The sequence below is a fragment of the Numida meleagris genome, chromosome 11, assembly GCF_002078875.1.
Source record: "Numida meleagris isolate 19003 breed g44 Domestic line chromosome 11, NumMel1.0, whole genome shotgun sequence".
NCBI lineage: Eukaryota > Metazoa > Chordata > Aves > Galliformes > Numididae > Numida > Numida meleagris.
The window spans coordinates 887,290-893,758 of record NC_034419.1 but is presented as its reverse complement, the minus strand read 5'-3'; the positions used below and the strand labels follow the sequence as shown (position 1 = coordinate 893,758).

At 47.1% G+C, this 6,469-nt stretch overlaps 1 long non-coding RNA gene across 1 annotated transcript; it reads left to right on the top strand.

Annotated features, from left to right (window-relative positions):
* LOC110404815 lies at nucleotides 7-1,584 on the top strand. Its single transcript, XR_002442501.1, has 3 exons — nucleotides 7-503; nucleotides 787-944; nucleotides 1,286-1,584. It is a non-coding gene; the product is annotated as an uncharacterized LOC110404815 (long non-coding RNA).

Genomic DNA, 6,469 nt, shown 5'->3' with positions numbered 1-6,469 from the left:
TAGTGGGTAGCAAGAGAGTTGATACTGAGGTAGATAGTTGATAGTAAGACAGTTGATAGAGAATTGATGGGAAGATAGATAGCTGTTGGTGATAGATGTAGTGGATAGATAGCAGATAGTAAGAAGGGTCATTGGTAGAGAGGTGGACTGTGGGTATCAAGATTCTTAGTGGCAAGCCAGAGTTGCTAGGGATATGGATAGTTATAGCCAGATAGCTGATACGGAAATAGTGGATGGAAAGATAGTTGATTGTGAGATAGTTAATTGATAGCCAGTAGATAGCAATGTAGAAATTTGATAGTGATATAGAAAGTTGCTAAAAAAACTTTATCTGTTTCAGATGAGCCACCTGAGTCCTGGGACACCACTCTCCCCTCCAGTGAGTGATGAAGAGCGACGCCTGATGCTGCCCCAGCACCAGCAGAAGAGCAGCAGGTCTGGAAACACCTGTCCTGCCAGAAGAGCATCCCGGAGAAGAAGACGCGCCTTCTGCTCAGAGGAAGGTACCGTGCTGCAGCCGCCTTCCTGGCAGCCCCCAGCCACCCCGCACTGCCCCGCTTGCAGCTGCGGCCCCAACAGGGCAGCTGCAGGTGATGGGCTGGCAGCCCAGTGTGGGCTGTGCGAGGGGCAGGGGGAGGGCAGCCCCGGGGGGTGTTGGGGACTGAGTGTAATTGATTGTGAAATAGAGGATAGCAAGGTAGTTCTTCTCTTGATAGTGATCTGCAAGATAGTCGGTTGATAGATTGTGACTAGCGATAACAGAAACTTATTTTGTCTCTGCTGCAGATGAGTCATTGCACATCACTTCACCCTGTTCTCCAGGAGGAAGCAGGATCAGCGCCTGATGCTGCCCCAGCGCCTGCTGAAGAACAGCAGCTCTTGGAAACATGTGGCCAGCTGGAAGATCATCAGGGAGAAGAGAACGTGTCTTTGTGCAGAGGAAGGTACGTACGTGTCTCTGCCAGTGGCCCAGCTCCCAGAATGTTTTCCTGGCAGGGATTTGCATTCCCATGAACTAAGACAGGGCAGTGGAGGAGCTGAAGATGACAGGGAATGTTCTGCATCTGCATTTCCTGCACAGGCCTCTTCTTGGGTGAAAACACCAGTGGGGCTCTGACAGTTTCAGAAATGCTTTAGCCTGACTTGGAGGTTGAAACCAAACAATAGACCTGTTTATACACAGCTTTCTCTTTTGCACTTGAAAGCCTTTCTTCTCTCTTCTTTGTAATTGTCCCTCTTCACCTGGTGGCAACTAACTCTTCTCTTTTGCATTTGTTTTACTTAGTCTTCTCTCTTGTACTTGTCTTGTCAACTGAGATGATGCCCAGCTGCTGCAAGGCAGTCGAGAAGGAACCAGACTGAAGAGGAGAGCCCCAGATGACTCTGCCTGTCTGAACTTATGTGCATAGAGAGAGACTGACCCAGCAAAAAATAGAGTAGATAGCGCAGGGAACCAGTTAATGCCAAAATGCTTAAGTGCAGTACAGTGCAATTGTCAAAGAGCTCTGTAAATAAATTGTTTGACTTTGTACCTCTCCTTATCTTGTGTTGTTCAGAACTGTGGGGGTTCGTAGTCTGATACTTCTGGAAATAAATGTTTTGGAAAAGTAAATTTATTCTGTTGTCTTCTGTCTTTTTTTTCCTTTCTTTCTTTTGGGGGGGTGGGGGTTGGGGGGTGGGGTTTAATGGTGAAATCCCAGACTGAATTTACAGTTTGTTTCACACAAGGAAGTAGAAGCACCTGTTGTAACATGAGTTTGACAATTTTTATAACTGTCTAGATCCTCATCCACAGAGAGGTGCCGGGTTCACACTGCAGAGCTGGGAGCCTCAGGACAGGTCAGGGAAGCTCTACGCACCCCTTTGTAGAAGCAGCGCCGGCTGGAGCCTGCAGGGGTGCTGCTGCTCTCTGTGTAGTACCTTCAGCGTTAACAGCTTGTCTGTTACATGATGAGTTAGAAGCCTGCTAATCTTGCATTATTTGCAGTCTTGTCTAAATTCCGATTTTTACAACCATTACACTGGAAATAATAGGATTAATTAAATAGCAGACTATTTCTAGAGCTTCACACCAGTCAGTCTGACTCGCAAACCCTTTGTTAATCACTTCTAGCTGAACCAGAGCACAGAACTAGACCCTGTATTTCTCCCCATGCTTTTCTCGCTTGCATCTTGTGTAATGTGGAGCTGTGGTTTTGGCAGATGCAGAAGAAATCCTAGCAGTTGTTGCCTTTGAACAGATTTGTCTGTGTTGGGATTGTAGATATTCTTTAGAGATCCTGCCCAAGCTTACGTACCAAAAAGGCAAGATCTGAACGCCAAAGTTTGTCTGTAGAAATTTGATTACGGTGAGTTGCAGAATTATTTGTAAGCTTTGCTAAGTACAGCAGAAAAGCAGTAACTAAGTCAAAGCAGAAGGATAAGCTGCACTATTCAACAGCCCATTCATTATATTTGACTAATTAGAACATAAAGCCATTTAAGCAGCAAGCAGAACTTGAGTCACGGAGCATAAATGCATTTACTTCAGCAGAACAAAATAAAATTCCTAGATATTTATTGCCATTTGGAGGATGTTGATTAAGAAAATAAGCAAACAATAAACAATAAAAAAAACTCCTTTTTGAAGAACCAGGTTCCAAACACCACCTTTTCGTTTGCTCTCTGTGAATTAGTGTTGCTGCGGACTGGATTGCTGCAACACCTCCCCAATACTGTGCTGCACTTGGAGGAAATCCTGATGTACCCCGATAGACACCAGGGCAGAAAATGAGCAGATGTCCCATCAGCATCAGGGCCAGCCCCTGCACACTGCCTGACAACGTCACAGGTAGCCCAAAGCGTATGCAGTGTGTGAATCAACACCTTTCTTCCCCATTTAAGGAGGCATCTGGCAGGAAGTCAACGAATACGGGTATCTTCTTCTGCCACTCAACAGGCACACGGCTCAGGTAAGTCCACAGCCATAATCTCCTATTGGATTTATAGAGGGAGGTGTTCCCTGGTGTGGTCCTCTAAAACGGTTGATGTTTAACTTTAGAGGACCACTAAAGGAGAGCAAGTGGTGACTCGGCTGCAGCTCCAGTGCATGGGTTTGTGCTGTGCAGCCACTGGATCTCAGAAAATACTCATGTTCTGATGGCACTGGGTCTAATACTTCTGATCCTGGGCCAGGGATGTCTTCTAGACACAGTGGTACGGCCAAAAACTCACAGAAAATACTCTGAATAGAATTACCAGTGCTAGAATAGGCATTTCCGTGATCATGTAATTTAAGCAATTCCAGGAAGACACGCTAGTGGATACAAGATAGAAACATGTCTCAAGAAAAGCCGTACAACAAATGCATTTTCCCATGATTCTTCTGTTTGCTGCAAGGAGCGCACGGCTGTGTACGCATAGATCACAGCCCCATAGAGGTAGAGGAAGACTGTAAAGAAAGCTTCATCTCATCCAGACCACATGCTGAAGGTTCAGTATGATGGGGAAAATGCTCACCAACCTGCGGGAAACAATAAAATAATCCAAAGGAAATATAGATGCCAACTGATTTAACGTGTCCCCATTTGCACTCTGTAAATATCTCTGTGGTAAGCTCTGAAGATCTCATTTTATTTGTGACTAGGAAATGGATGACTGAAAGCAGCCTCATACACAAAGAGAACGGATTCCACAGCATCGCGATGGATCGCCTCTCCTTCAGCCATGCAGGTTACGCCACGGAAACAATCCTGCAGCCGTAATAGGAAAACTGTCCTATCTGGGATTTATGGATTTATGAAGGGTAAGGTCGGTTTTGCTGTGTGCTTCAGTGCTAAGCCATTGCTCCGGGTGCCAGAGCATGCAGCAGCTGGGAAGCACTCACACAAGGACGCGGGGCGTCTTCCAGTGCGGTAATAAAGGAGACAGCGGCCAAGAACACGGCCAAGCTCAGCCCCGAAGTGCCTCCTGAAGAACACCGGTAGGCACCACTGCAAGGGTAGAGCTTCAGAGCAAGTGTTTGGAGGATTTCTTGACTGTGAAACATATTTTGTAAGGCTTGGATTTAACTCTCTGATTGCCTCATCCTCTCCTCACCTCTTGGCTTGCTTTCTGCCTGTGGGTAGATAAGGACAGGTCCCAGTCAGGTGCACATCGCTTTCATTTTCCTGCAAATTTAATTCCCATTACTTTGTACTGGCATTATATAACATCCAGTGTTTTGTAATGTGCTGCAGCACTTACCTATAAGAGGGTGTTTCCTATTTCATAATGGAAGATAGCACATTCAGTGTAAAAGGCAGGCAGTAGAAAGCAGGTTTCTGTCCGCAGTCTGATTGTCACAGGGAGGATTCCCCTTTGTCCTCACAGAGGATGTGCGTGTTGTGAGCACGTTTCTGAACAGCAGGCGTGTTGCTGTATATTGAGGCTCAGGCTTCAAGTGGGGCAAAATCATGCATTTCAGCCCATGTGAACACTCCTGAAGAGTTGGCCTGATTTTCAAAACTGCTAAGCAATCAGCGTCTTCTATTGCTTGCACTGGGAACTAGTCAGCCCTCAACGCATCAGAAAAATCAGGCTGGTTACTTAGAAACCTCCAGATGGTTTTCAAATCCACACTGGGGCTGTTTTCATTTCATTGCTGGAGCTAGACCGTGTTTTCCTCTGCTGCATATGCTTCTCATATGCTAAGCAGTGCTTCTGCTTATTCAGCAAACAGTGGCTTTTCTGATGCACTTGGCCCCAGAAATCCCGTATGTTAACACATTTGTGCTCTCTAGATCTGCTTTAGGAAAGAGGATTTTGTTTTCATTATTAAAGAGCCATTTTCTATCTCCCATGATTCTCAGAAATTTTCCAATTACTTTTTGTGAGATCAGAGTACTTTTTTTTTGGTCTGTGCTGTGAAATTCACTCTGCCCTTGGCATGACTTACAGTCAGTATGTCTACAGGTGACAATTCCCTTTCCCCTCTGGTACCGTAAATCACATGCACATCATTTGTCATTCATCCATCAGCTTTCCTCTTTTGTCCCAGCTAAAAATCAGATGTTTGTTCACCTTAGCAGCAATCATGGAGAGCAGCGCGTGGGTTGCTGCTCTGCTGCTGGGGGTTATGGATGGGCTGGGGTTGGTTCGTGGAGCACGGAAACTTTGACCCAGGTCTTGTCCTGGAGCTCGGCTGCCTCGTTGGCATCTCCTTCCTCATTGTAGGGTGCATCAGAGCTGCCGTGGTGTGCTGCGGTTGAATGTCTGGAGTGGTATATCAGCTCCGGAGTACAAAATGGGAAACACTATAGGTCAGGTTGACAAAGTAAATACAGGCCAACAAAGTGGTATAATGTGACACTTCATTCTGGGATGTACTGCTGGATGTGTCCCACGTATGCGAGAAACGATTATCATCTTGCTCCACTTGCAAGTTAATTCTGTGTCTGATGCCCTGTTATTACCCTGCCCTTTCTGTCCTGTTCTGGGCGGAATGTGGACACATGGGTATAAGTCTGTGATATCCTGAAGGACAACAGTAAGAAAGAGGTCAAAAAAAAATGACCTGGGGGCAGAGTTCTAGCATGGAAAAGGAAAGCCTGAGCTATGACTTGAGCAATCCTGCAGGTGAAGGGACTATTTCCGTCATGTACCTTATCTCTCTCCATGAGAACAAGACAAAAGGATGCAAATTTTGTGGCAAAGAAATGTAAGGTGGGTGTTAGTTAGTGGGAGCTGAGGAGCTGCAATGTGCTGCATAGATTGTGAAGGTTTTGGAGACCCAGCTGGACAGTTAGCTCTTGGGACTGTGCAGCTTGAGTCCCTGAGCCCAAGGCAAGTGGCTGCCTCCATGCAGAGCGATGTGGAGGCTGGAAATCCTCTGGAGCATGAAGCAGTCTGAGAAATGTGGCTTTGGCTGGACGCCATTTGAGAAAAAAGGACTGAAAAGGACAGCCCTCCACTCCCTGGTGTGACTGGAGCTGCCGGTGGCTGCTGCAGCCAGGTGCCAATCTCCTCCCATCCAGCACTGGGAACTTCCCACTCTTTTGACTTGTGTGTGTCCAATAATGCACAGGCTGGAAGAAGGAGGGAGTGTCCACGGATGCTGGTCCCGGTCCTCCACAGACAGAGTTCATGGATGATCTCGCAAGGTTCTCATGAGGCAGCACAGCTGCTCACAGGCCTCTCTGCAAAGCAAAGTCTTCCTGCAGTCGTAAGAAGGCTGACTGCATGAGGGAGCCTGCTGATCCCTCATGACCTGGACCTGGGGGTCCTGGTGGACAACAGGTTGGCTGTGAGCCAGTAGAGTGCACCCATGGCCAAGAATGCCAATGACATCCTGGGGTGTGTAGCAAAAAGAGCGGCCAGCATGTCTGGGGAGGTGATCCTCCCCTTCTGCTCTGCCCTGGAGAGCCTGCGTTTAGAATACTGCATCCGATTCTGGGCTCCCCAGTTCAAAAAAGACAGGGATCTCCTGGAAGGAGTCCAGTGGAGGGCCACA